At 40.6% G+C, this 14,326-nt stretch overlaps 1 protein-coding gene across 2 annotated transcripts in view; it reads right to left on the bottom strand.

Annotated features, from left to right (window-relative positions):
• Nucleotides 1–14,326, bottom strand: part of hecw1b (HECT, C2 and WW domain containing E3 ubiquitin protein ligase 1b) — a 451,931-nt gene that overhangs the window by 375,268 nt on the left and 62,337 nt on the right. The window lies entirely within an intron of this gene.

The following is a 14,326-nucleotide window of genomic DNA, read 5'->3' as shown; positions in this document are numbered from 1 at the left end:
TATGAGGAAAAGGGAGGAGAACGGGGTTGAGAGGGAAAAAAATAGATCAGCCATGACTGAATGGCTCAATGGCCTAATTCTGCTCCTATCACTTATGAACATGTAAACTTGCAGAACATTAGTTAAATGGTAAGTAAGCTTTAATATGGCTCCATGAGAACAAATGCTTGAAAGAAACACAGTATTTCTGGAGCATGCCTGTTTTCTATCATAGCCGGGGTATTGTTCTTGTATATACAGTGCTCTCAGCATTTCTTTACATTATATGGAATGTAACTGACGAATGGTATCCATGAAGAAGTGGCTCTCAGAGGCTAAGTATGCTTGTGAATGCTTCAACCTTATCTTTGACATCCAAATATTATGGCCATCATTACAGAGGAATGGCGTAAGTTCATTGCTCTGTGAAAATGACAACACAGATTGATAGGGTAATGAAGAAGGCATTTAGTTGTTTGTCTTTCTAGGTAGGGATATGGGCCATAAGAGTTGGGGCATTGTGTTGCAACTGCCCAAGACATTGTTTGTGCAACACTTGGAATACTGTGTGCAGTTTTGGGCTCCATACTATAGAAAGGATAGGGTAGCACTAGAAAGAGCACATAAGTTAGGAGATTGAGAGGGGATCTTATAGAAACTTACAAAATTCTTAAGGGGTTGGACAGGCTAGATGCAGGAAGATTGTTCCCGATGTTAGGGAAGTTCAGGACAAGGGTTCACAGCTTAAGGATAAGGGGGAAATCCTTTAAAACCGAGATGAGAAGAACTTTTTTCACACAGAGAGTGGTGAATCTCTGGAACTCTCTGCCACAGAGAGTAGTTGAGGCCAGTTCATTGGCTATATTTAAGAGGGAGTTAGATGTGGCCCTTGTGGCTAAGGGGATCAGGGGGTATGGAGAGAAGGCAGGTACGGGATACTGAGTTGGATGATCAGCCATGATCATATTGAATGGCGGTGCAGGCTCGAAGGGCCGAATGGCCTACTCCTGCACCTAATTTCTATGTTTCTAAGTGATTCTAGGACATTGCCTGGAATGGAGGGCTTTAGTTATACAGCAGGATACAGGCCCTTCAGCCCAATCTATGCTAGTCCCATTTGTCTGCATTTGGACCATATCCCCCTAAAACATTCCATCCATATACATGGTTGTGTCTTTTAAAGGTTGCAACGAGATCCATGCCTATCACTTACTCTGTTCCATATACTGACAACTCTGTGTTTGAAAAACATGCTCCTCAGGTTCCCTTTACATCTTTCCACTTGCATCTTAATACATGCCCTCTGGTTTTATAGAAGGTGAGAAAGGAAACATTTAAATGAGGTCTGAGAGGTAAGTTGTTCCCACATAGGTTGGTGAATATTTGGAACAAGCTGCCAGACAAAGTGTTTGAGCCAGGTACAAACATAGCGTTTAAAAAACATGTGGATAGGAGAATTGATAGCAACGGAATAGAGATATACAGCCAAAATGGTGTTAAATGGAATTAGTCCAGATGTATCCCAGTTGGCATGGACAAATTCAGCCAAAGATCTTGTTTCCATGCTGTACTCTTTTGTATCCTTGCTACTTTCTCTGCTTGATCCAAATGTTATAAATAGAGCCAGGATTTTGGCATAATTGCCATGGGCTTTTTCATGCCTTTTTTGATGATTTCACCATGATAATGCCTTTTTCACAATCGAGTGCCTAAATCAGCCTTTTCTTTGCCTTTTTGCTAAAAGATTGAATAACATAGTACTATTTTCTCTAGTTGTACCATGATTACAATGATGTTTTCTATGTTAACACATGAATATTAATGTTATTATTAACGTGTTAACATAGTATAACTTAGAAGAAATTTACCACCACCAGGGCAAAACCTGGGGCGCCACCGTCGGTCGTTCATTCATTCGTGCCGCTGCTCGCTGGTTCAATCTTCTCTAAGATCTATTTAAGAAAGAACAGCAGATGCTGGAAAAGTCGAAGGTGGTCAAAAAATGCTGGAGAAACTCAGTGGGTGAGGCAGCATCAATGGAGAGAAGGAATAGGCGATGTTTCGGCTCGAGGCCCTTCTTCAGGCTGATGTGGGGGCGGGGCGGGAAAAAGACAGGAAGAGGCGGAGACAGTAGGACTAGAAGGAGAGCTAGGAAGGGGAGGGGGAGGAGAGAGAAGACAAGGGCTATCAAAAATTAGAAAAGTCAATGTTGATACCGCTGGGGTGTAGACTAACCCAAGCGAAATACCCAAGCCTGTCTCCCACTACATTTACTGCTGGCTCCTGTACCTTGGCTAGAAAGTATAAAACACAAGAATGTTCTTCTGTTTGTGACAAAGATTTATTCCCAAAAATGTTGCATTTGACATGCTCAGCTCAAGAACTTCATAGAATTGCCAAGCACATACGTAGCTTGTTTCGACATGTTAGTGGCCCAGTTTCCAATGTCAAGAAAATCTTCCTCAAAGCACCATCATGTGTGCAGTTGTTCAAGGAGATTCTGCTACCTCCTCAGCCCATTTTGACTAGGTGGGGTACATGGCTCTCTGCTGCACTCTACTATGCTGCAAATTGTGAAAAGATAAAAAAAAATCGTCAACTGTTTTGAAGAAGAAGAATCTGCTGCAGTCAGGATCGTCAGTGAAATCATGCAGAAAAAGTCCCTCCACCACGATCTTGTGTTTATTGCTTCCAATTTTGCAAACTTCCCACAAACTATCACTTCCCTTGAGAAACGTGCAGGTTTTCAACAAAGTAACTGATAATATTCGTAAAGTTCCTGGCGATATAGGTAAAGACATACAAGGAAGAAGTGAGAGAGTGATTTTAGCTAACAAAGATCTTGAAGAAATAGAAAACATAGCTAAAGTTCTCAAAGGTAGTTGTAATGCACAAGGTATAGAGACTGTAGCTTGTTTCGGGTATGCACCAGTGACCTCAGGTAAGGTAGAAATAAGTTTTTCACAACTGAAGCATATTCTGTCTGACAGACAGCATTGTTTAACACCAGATAATTTGAAAAAAAATGCTGGTAATTACATGCAAACAGGTAACTTCGATCGTTTAATGCAGTATACCTTTATATTATCATTTTTAACCGTATTTTGGAGGTGGAAATACATGCCTTTTTATGCCTTATTTGTCAATACATGCCTTTTTTGTGCCTTTTTTGTTATTTTATTATGCCTTTTTGCCTGCCTATTTCAGAGTTTTTTAGTGCCTAAACATCCTGGCTCTAGTTATAAAATATAGAGGAACATTGATTCATCATCTGAGAATGAATCGTAGGTTGTAATCAGGAGGAGCTTTTTTTGCTCATGTTTGATATCGTCAGACTCCATGGTGTCTGGAGTCGATGCTAGGATTTCTAGGGCCACTTTCCTGTTTCTATACATACCACTTCTAAAGAGTCTGTGCTGCTGGTATGAGATGTACCCAGGAATTGCATTGGATGATCTGGAACATTGACAGTGTGTATGATTCTGTTAGTACAACTATGCCAGGCTATTGCTTGGTTAGTCTGCATTCTGTAAATTTCATTCTTCTGCATTGCTGAATTGGAACTGCTGACTCCAGCCATTAATGAATCAAATGGGGCAACAGAATTTTTTTTTTCAGTGTGTGCTTGCAATGAGGAACTTACCACCATGGGATGTAGTTGAGATAAATAACTTGGTCATTTAACAAACTCAATGATTACTGGAGAGAAAAAGAAATTGAAAATAAACGACAAGATAATGATCTATGTAGCGTGGGAGGAGTCATATGTTGAACAGACACAGCAGCATTAATTCATTGTGCAAAATGGCCTGTTTCTGTACTGTATATTGTCACTTCATATGTAACCTTTTACCCAAATAAGTATATTTTCAGAGCTATTATTTCTTTCTCGACTTTGTAAAGTTTAATTATATCTTTTCATTTTGAAATAAATAACTTCTTCGAATCTTTAATTTCGTGATCATCAGAATTATTTTGGTGCTCATTTCAGTGTCCTTGCAAGTTCAGAATTATCTTTTATATGATACTTGAACAGATTGTACATAGTCTTCCTGGTGTGATCTGGACTGGATCCAAGACAACAATCCTGTGCTCCATTGTTCCATTGCAGTTTTTCCTGGAATTACACCCATAATTATATTCATATAATTAGACTCGTAATTTCCAGTGCGCATCTCCAAAGATCCTAGAGTAAATTCAATGTAAAGTGAGCAGAAATCTCAAGGATTTCATTGTTGTTTATACGTTTACTTTGGGATTTCCAGCAAGCCTTTTGATAAGGTTGCACTGGGAGATTCAGCAATCCCCATGAAAATTCTATGTCTGACACCGAGCACACTCCATCACGCCCTTAATAGGGGTCACACCCGCTTTCATAAATCTTGCAAAATCAGTGCAAAGAATGATGAATACATAGAAAGGTTTTCCTCGTCAGGAAGCAGAAGGTGATCCTCTGGAGCATTTAGGAGACAGTCAAATTATTTGGGAAAGGCACTGTAGGTTTCTCTGGAAAGGAGACTTGTTTATGCTAAATGGCGTGTCACATCTGTACTTGTGTTTGCCTGTCAGCAGCTTGTGAAATAACAGGCATGCTTACTACAACATTTTAAACAACCCCCAATGAAGAAACAAAAACATTTTGATTTTGAGGTCAGTTTTCTGTATCTGTACTGCATTAAATCACCACAGCTTTACAGCTTGAAAAGGTATTGACTTCTCAGTCAAGTCTGATAAATACTCCTTCTATGGTATTGTAATTATTTCAAAATTATTGCTGGTAAAATAAATACTATACAATCTGAGCAGGCTTCGTATGTAAAGATAATATAATCTCCTGCCGGTTGTGTGTAAAAATAAATGGCTAGTAATTTGAAGCATTTCCGTGTCGTCTCCTATCTCAAAGATAGGAGTTTCTCTACAAACATAGGCAACTTTCTCCTCCCCAGCTAGCCTTTGCTATGGGGTTCCACAAGGCTCCATCCTAGGCCCCATTCTCTTCTCCCTGTATTAGGCCAAATCATTCAAAGGCACGGCATTTCCTTCCACTGCTATGCAGACGATACACAACTCTATCTCCCCCTGAAGCCCAACAATCGATCTAACCTACTCATCCTTATCCACTGCCTCGAAGATATTAAGTGTTGGATGGCCCAGAACTTCCTCCAACTAAACGAGAGTAAGTCTGAGGTCATCCTACTCGGCCCCCTCAGACTCAATCAAAACGATAGCAGGCAGCCTTGGAAGCCTTACCCCATTACTCAAACCTCACGTCAAAAACCTTGGCGTGATATTTGACTCCGCATTGAAATTTGACAAACAAGTCAATGCCGTGGTAAAACCTAGCTTCTTCCAGCTTCGGATGATAGCTAAAATAAATAATTCCTCCAATTTGACGATCTCAAAAAGATCATCCACTCATTTATCTCCTCCCGCCTTGATTACTGCAACTCCCTTTACACTGGCATCAGCCAATCATCCCTGTCCCGCCTGCAAAATGTTGTTGCGAGACTCCTGATGGGCACCCGAAAAAGGGACCACATCACCTAGGTATGTTACAATACTTACCTTCTGCCACTGACCGTGTGCGCGATTTTGGCACCTTTGGGGGGGGGGGGGGGGTAAAATGCAACCTTGTCCTGGATTATATTTGGTTGGAGTGCAAGCTTTTGCAGAAGAATCGTTCCGACGGGCATTCTGTGTATTTTTTTTTTTTTTAAATCGCCCGACTCGTTCAGCGCTGGAGTCATTTTAAAATCAGCTTCTAAAGCCGTCAACGCCGACAACGGGGATGGATTTCATGTAGGTGACAGGTAAAAGAAAGCTGTTTATTTTTATGTATAAAAGTGCTCCTTAAGATGCCTTTAGTTCACATTTTAAGTTGCGAAACGGTGATTTAGTCACCATACCAACCGGCAGTGTTTTTCATGCCGATATGGGGGTATAAACCACTGCAAACCGCAACGTTCCAAATGGTCGCGTTCCAGAAAAACCCACTGGCAAGTTGATTTAAATGGCCATTAATTTACAGGTATTAAACATTTAATACTCCAGGTCTCTCAGATCGGCCGACTTGGGGCTACTGACCATCCCGCGGTCTAGGCATAAGCTCAGGGGCGACCGCACTTTTGCGGTTGCAGCTCCTAGACTATAGAACAGCATCCCTCTTCCCATAAGAATTGCCCCCTCCATCGAATCTTTTAAGTCTAGACTTAAAACTTATTTCTACTCTCAAGCCTTTCTTGAGGTCCTCTGAGGGAGCGCTGTATGTATGTATCTCTGTATGTATTGTTGATCTATGTACCACTGTTCGTAGCACGTTAGTACGTGCACCAATGTAAAGCACTTTGGTCAACGAGAGTTGTTTTTAAATGTGCTATAGAAATAAAATTGACTTGACTTGACTTGGTACAATCTTCTTGTTGCACGTTGTAATGAAATAAATGGAGCACAACTGTATAATAAAGAGAGATTTATTGTATTGTATCAGAACAACTGGTGAAATATAATAATGTTTAAAATGCAGCAATGGATCAATGTACATTTAACTGTTTTTTATATCTTCTAGTTAGAAATATTAGGAGACATGGAATATCTGTCTGATTTACTTTGCTCCCTGGCCCACGCAAATACCTATATTTGAGGAGATACAGCAATCTGCAGCAAACATTTCTCAATTGTGCAAAGGAGCTGGATAACGAAGTGCTTTTAATTTTACACTTTAGGCCCAAGGATAACAAATATGAAAGAAATGATCAAAATATTAGACCACAATCTGCAGCCTGCAATGCTGAACAGAGCTGAGTGGGTCTCTTCTCCAGAATAACCTTTATTCTAACCTTGAAATCAGGTCTGCAACTATTGAGATAAACTGAGCCGACGGCTCTGATCCTCAAAAGAGGTATTTGCCCCATCAGTCCAAAGAGGCAAGAAAAGGCCAGTTTCAGACCTTAATGGCAAATAGAAATGATTGATTTCATAGCCCCAATGGGCCTCTGCATAATTGCGCATTAATTGGATGCAGTTTTTGGAGTGTCGTAATCATTTAAGAAATTCATTCTATACAGGGACCATTGTAGCTAAAAACATAAACTGGGCTGAGGCTGCTCATATATGGACTTGACTAATGAATTCATATTCTGGAAGAGCCCGCAACATTCTTTAGTACCTGTATATATAATCGGCTATCTCTGTACTTCAGCACTCAAGCAACAAGCATGCTTGAGTGCAAGTGATTGTCTCTCTGAAGCATATCTGCAACTAAATGGCCCTTTGGGCAATAAACTATAAATGCAAATGTGTCTGAAATAACACAAGAAAAGTAGATTAAAGTCAGATTAGTTGTAAAATACTGCATCAGCTGGAAATAATTATTCTGTTGGCATATTTACATATGATCATTTAATTTAAAGTATGTCAATTTATGTTTTTATTTTCCTTTACAGCAATTCTTATTCTCAAATATGTTCTCTACTAATGCCAAATATTAATTGGCTTCAGAGAATGCACAATAGTAATTCTAATATATATTTCATTTCTTCGGAGAAATTGCTTGGACTTTGCGCAATAATTAATTTTAAAAAAAAAACAGTTCAGATATCCTTGTCATCAAAGGCAAAGAATGCAACCTTGTGAGTGCAGAGCTGAATAGACTCCCTAGCTCTAAAGCAGGCTACAAACCAGGCAATTCAAAGAGTAGTCTTAAATGCACATAAAATATGCAACAATCACGAAGGTTAATGGCCTGAATTTTTAACATAGACATAACAGTACAGCACGGGAACGGGCACTTCGGCCCACCATTCCGTACGAACAAGATGCAAAGTTAGACTGATCTCATCTGCCTGCCTATGATCCATTTCCCCATTCCCTACATATCCATGTTTCTGTCTAAAATATTGTTAAAAGGCACTATCATATCTGTTTTCAGCACCACCACTGGCAGCATATTTCAAACATACACTGCTGTCTGAACAAAATAAACTTGCCCTATGAGTGAGGGTAGGGGGCGCCGTTGAGTATGTCAGCATTGCCAGCAGCTGTTTGTCCTTTCATTCTTTTTTTATTTTTAGTCTGTCAAAAAGTGTTGTTTTGGAGGTCTTTTAGTCTTTTTATGTGGGGGATGGGTGGGGGAAGGGGTAAACTGTTTTTCTCAGTCACTACCTAGTCGAGGATGCGTCTATCCTCCGAGCCGCATCTTCGCCCCCTCATCATGGCATACCATCTGGATTGGTGCGGCCTTTTCTTGCTGGAGATCAGCCAGAGCTTCAGCTTCAGCAGCGGCGCAGCCATCGCGGAGCGGGCAATGCCTTACCGGGGTCACTGTGTTGGAGCTCCAGGAGTGCTTGGACTGCAGACTCTAACATCATGGCGCTGTAGTCTGGGGAGCTTCCAGCCACGGGCAGCGCTGACTTTAACAACGCTGGGCCCTGGGATCTTCCCCGAGGACTGCCGTGTGGAGCTCCGCTCAGCACGGCCTGTGGACTTTGGGAGCCGCAGTCTCCAGTAGGAAGTGGCCGATTCGAAACTCCAAGCTGCTGAGAGTGTTCTTCCGATGCCGGAGTTCCATCATCCGGCGAGAGGGCCTGAACATCGGGCCACTGTTGCAGCGACTGCGGAGGCCTCAATAGGCCCCAACCACGGGTGAACAAAGAGGAAGATGACATTTTATTGCCTTCCCTCACAGTGGGAAACGTTAATTCCACTGTGTGGGGATGTTTATGTTAAATTCTATCGTGTGTTGTATTCTTTTTATTCGTATGGCCGTATGGTAACTCAAATCTCACTGTACCAATTGGTGCACGTGACATTAAATGTAAACATGAAACTTGAATTGCCTTTAAACTTTCCCCCTCTGAGAAAACAATCCAGGATTATCCAACCTCTCCTTACGGCTAATATCCTTCAATTCTGGCAGCATCCTGGTAAACTTTTTTTCCATCGTCTCAAAAGCCTCCACATCCTCCTTCCTGTAATTAAGTATGTTGCAAAGCGTACCTGAAGTGTCGTTGAAAATCTGTCCCAGCCCGCGTGTGTGATTTTGGCGCTGTTTAGAGGGGGGCGGGTTTAAAACGCAATTTTCACTAGGCTGTTGCAATCGAAAATGTTCAGCCTAGTAAATCATTAACGAAAAATCGCTGAAAGACCCCGTCGCAAAAGGTAATATTAGTTTTTATGGCCTTGTATAATAGTTATAGTATTTTAAAAATCACTCTCTAAACCCGCGACCTCTCGCAGCCCCAGGGTTTTATAAAGCAAACAATTAAAGGTATGTAGCTTATTTTTACATTAAAAAGGGCTTCTTTAGAACCCTTTATACAAGTTTAATATTGCGAGTAGCTCATTTTGGCCCCATTATATCCCGCAGTATTTTTCTGGGCATTTGAGGTACAAATCTACCGCAATGTGAACGTTCTAAACCAGCGCGTTCCACAGGATCCCACTAGAAAGCTGATTTAAAATGGACTTTAATTTACAGCAATTGAACACTAAATTCCTTCCATTTGGCCTATAAATTAATATAAATGAGATTTCAAAATCATGTTTTATTGTGAATTATTTATGAATATTATTTGGACACTTGGGCTATTTAAAAATGTTAATCATTTATTAAGAAATGGATAGATGTTTAGATCTAGTAATTGAAGTTTGAAATTTGCTACACTTGAGTAACTAACTAATTATATGTTTTAATTTCAGGTCATCCAAGTTAGATTATTTCATATTTGTTTCAGAATGGTTCAATCTACGATAACTGAAAATTTCATTCAGTTCTCTTAATTTTTAAGAAGGTTATGGCCTTTTGACAGCACACGATCACAGCTTTTTTGTTATGTCCATAGAAAATCAATAGGGAACAAGATGCTAATTTCCGAGAACGAAAATGGCCATAACGTTTTAAATACTTGAGATATGAAAGTGAATTAGGTGTCAAATTAAACTTGTTTTTATGCTTTATCTGATGGGATAAATTACAGACTTGATTTTTTAAATCTCAAAATTTTGTAACATTGCTACTGTAATGGGGTGGCCAGACTGCCTATAATACCTCAAAATGGCTTAACTAAAGTATCATAAACCTGCAATATGACTTTCTGACATTTTACACTCAATGCCTCGATCCATCAAAGCAAGTAGACCACATGCTTTTATTACCATATACTCTATCAACTTGTATCGTCACTTCCATGGAGCTACCCATCTTTCAGCCTAATTCACTTACATCAATTTGGAACCCAAGATCACTCTTTACATCAATACTGTTAGGGAGGTGGAGGATTCTGGCCTGAAGAGCCACAGACCTCTGAAGTAAAAGTATCTTATATCTTCCTATACATGATACTTGGGAGTGTAATTGACTTTCTGTTACACTGAATTTTTGAAGAGATTTCCCTTCAATTTGTTTCTAAAAACTGCCATCCAATTAATGCTCGAACAAATTTTAAATCGGAAATTGATGTATTTCTGTTAACCAGAGGTATCAAAGCATATTGATAAAAAACTAGGTACATGGAATCATGAGAATTAACGCTCATAATCTCACTGAATGGTAGAATAGGCTTGAGGATAAATGGCTGCTTCTTTTCCCACATTCCCATGGAGAGTTGCTCTCAAGTTAAAAACAAAGCTGTCCGTTTCTTTCACTTTTGCAATACATCAGACCCGAATAGTGACATTGGATAGACTTTAAACCAGAACCAGGGGCCACAGTTTAAGAATAAGGGGTAAGCCACTTTTTCACACAGAGAGTTGTGAGTGTGGAATTCTCTGCCTCAGAAGGCGGTGGAGGCCGGTTCTCTGGATGCTTTCAAGAGAAAGCTAGACAGAGCTCTTAAAGATGGCGGAGTCAAGGGATATAGGGAGAAGGCAGGAGCGGGGTACTGATTGTGGATGATCAGCCATGATCACATTAAATGGTGGTGCTGGCTCAAAGGTCCGATTGGCCTCCTCCTGCACCTATTGTCTATTGTCTATTAAACCTCTCTGCTGCTCATCTTAACAAGTAGATAATGGGTGACATTCTTAATTTCTTTCTGCTCTAGCCATCCTCTCCTTCCATGCACCATCAACACTACCTCCCCTCTCCAAACCAAACAATCATCTTTCTTGAAGAAAACACCCTCCTGCAGGGAAACACAACCTAACCCAGACGGCCAACATCCCAAAACACAGTCAGTAACTGGCAGAAGAGTGATTGGCCACAATGGCATGAAGCCAACCTAGTAATGAATCATCATGGAACTCTCATATGATTCCCATAACCAAGGAATCTCCTTTACAGATGAGATACAATTACTTCATAGCCACAGTATTAATTTGTCACCCAGAACTCAATTAGCAATTGTGTTAATAGTTTGGCTTCAGTCAAGAAAATGACATAGAAGATAACAACCACACAGTTATAACAGTTACAGAATTATCTTGGTAAAAAATATGTTCCCCGGGTAACATAGTTCTATTGCATACAATGCAATTGTACCATTTCTTGATCACAAAATAGCTGCAAAATTAACACTATCCTACACACACACACACACACACACACACACTATGAATAGTGGTGATGGGGCAATTAAGCTATCAGACCAGAATCAAGGAGTCATACAGCATAGAAACAGGCCTTTTGGCCCATCATGACCACATCAAGCATCGTATCCATCTCCACCAATTCCATTTACTACCACTTGATCCATAGCCTTTTACATCAAGGTGATTCAAATATTGTCTCAATAATTCTTAAATGCTTGCCTCCAACACTCACTTAGGCAGTGCGTTCCAGTCCAACCATTCTCTGGAGGAAAATTTCTTCAAATTCTCGCCAGAACTCTTCCCCTTAGCATAAATCTGTCCTCTAGTTTTTGATATCTCTGCTTATGGTGAAATGTTTCCCTTTATTTGCCCCATGTATGTCCCTCACAATCTTGTGTATCCCTATCCCCTCAGCTCCTCGATCCGTCCCAAGCAACATCTGGGTTAATCTTCTCTGCATTCTCACCAGTGCAATCAAGTTTTCCTATAGTCTGATGACCAGAAGTGTACACAATACTCTAGCTGTGCCCTGACCAGTGTTTTATAAAGGCCTTTACTACTCTTATATTGTATGCCCCAACTAAGAAATATCTGTATTTCACATGCCTTATTCACCACATTATTTACCTGCAATCTTCAGGGGATCTTGGATTTGTATACAAAGATGTATTTGTTCCCCAATCTTCCCATGGGCCTTACTATTCATTATATATGCTCTCCCATCATTAACGCTTTCATTGCTCTGCCCAATTGATTAATATCATCCAATTGCCCATGATTATCCTCTACACCATCAGCAACATCACCAACTTTAATGTAATCTACAGACTTACTTATCATTGTGCCCACATCCATATCCAAATCATAAATAATTGCAAACAGTAATGATCCCATCAGTGATCAGTGTGGTCCACCATTGGTCACCAGTTTACAATCACAATATCAACCCTCCACCAACACCAACTGCCTCCTATTACCAAACCAACTAAGTGGTTGAGGCAGGTACAATAACACATTTAAAAGTCATTTGGACAAGTATATGGGATAAGAAAGGTTTACAACAATATGGATCAAATACAGGCAAATGGTAGTTTAGATGGAACATCTTGGTCGACATGGATGATTTGGGCCAAAGGGCTTATTTCCATGCTGTATTACTGTATGTCCCACCTCGGTCCACCTATCGACCGATGGCCCCTGTCTCACCAGCTCTATCTCGTTATATGTGATATCTTCTCTCTCTGCTCTCAGCCCTGATGAATGGTCTCAAACTGAAAATTCATTTCCCCCCCACATAGATGCTGATTGACTTGCTGAGTTCACCAGTGTTATTTTTGTTGCTGTAAAATATGAAAATGTTGGAAACGCTCACAGGTCTGGCAGAATCAGAGGCACTCTAGATATCTGGCAGCATTTCAACATGAAACATTAACTCTGTTTCTCTTTCCTCAAATGCTATCTGACCTGTTAAGTGTTTCCAGCATTTTCAGTTCCTATTTCTGATTTTCATATCTGCCATTTTTTATAGGTTTTGTTTGCCCCCAAGTTGAACTTGTAAAAGGTGGCACAGCAGTAGAGTTGCTGCTTTACAGCTCATGCAGCACTGGAGACCCAGGTTCGATCCCGACTATGGGTACTGTCTGTACGGAGTTTGTATATTCTCTGAAACGAAAAGCATGGGTTTCTCTGATATCTTCGGTTTCGTCCTACACTCCAAAGACGTACAGGTTTGTAGGCTAATTGGATTGGCATGAGTGCAAAAAACTGCCCCTAGTGTGTGGGATAGCGTTAATGTGCAGGGATCGCTGATCAGTGTGGACACGGTGAGTTGAAGGGCCTGTTTCCGTGCTGTATCTTGAAACTAAACTAATATGGGGAGAAAAGATGAATTACGAAGGTAAGCGAGCCTATAATATAAAAGAGAATAGCAAGAGTTTCTTCAGTTAAATAAAGAGTAAGAAAGAGGCAAACTTGGACATTGGACCACTGGAGAATGATGCAGGAGAAGTGATAATGGGGAATTTAGAAATGGCAGAGGAGTTGAATAACATTTTTGCATCAGTCTTCACAGTGGAAGACATCAGCAACGTGCCTGAAATTCAAGGGAGTCAGGGGGTGGAAGTTAGTGGAGTGGCTATTACTGGGGAGAAGGTGATTGGGAAGCTGTAAGGGCTGAAGGTGGATAAGTCACCTGCACTAGATGGACTGCACCACAGGGTTCTGAAAGAGGTGGCTTTAGAGATTGTGGAGGTGTTGATAGCTTTTCATGAATCACCAGAGTAGAGATGATTGCAAAATTGCCAATATTACCCCATTGCACAAAAAGGGAGCAAGGTAGAATAGTGAGAACTACAGACTGGTTAGTCTGACTTCAGTGGTTGGAAAGATTTTAGAGACCATTATAAAGGATGAGGTTACAGAGTACCAAGAAGTTCATGATAAAAAAAAAAGGCTGGTCCGCATGGCTTTGTGAAGGGGAGGTCTTGCTTGACAAATTTACTGGAATCCTTTGAAGAAGTAAATAGCAGGATCGACAAAGGAGAGTCAGTTGATGTTGTTTACTTAGATTTTCAGAAAGTCTTTGATAAGGTCACACATTAGGCTGCTTAGGAAGATGAGAGACAATGGTCTCAAAGGGAAGATACCAGCATGGATCGCAGATTGGCTGGGTGACAGAAGACAAAGAGTGGCAATAAAGGGGGCTTTTTCTGGTTGGCTGTCAGTGACTAGTGGCCACTACTCTTCATGTTTATATTAATTAATAGGTCAAGGGGATTGAAGGCTTTGTGGCAAAGTTTGCAGATGATATGAAAATAGGTGG

Source organism: Leucoraja erinacea, chromosome 2, assembly GCF_028641065.1.
Source record: "Leucoraja erinacea ecotype New England chromosome 2, Leri_hhj_1, whole genome shotgun sequence".
Classification (NCBI taxonomy): domain Eukaryota; kingdom Metazoa; phylum Chordata; class Chondrichthyes; order Rajiformes; family Rajidae; genus Leucoraja; species Leucoraja erinaceus.
The sequence above is the reverse complement of the archived record's forward strand: the minus strand, read 5'-3'. Positions and strand labels throughout refer to the sequence as shown.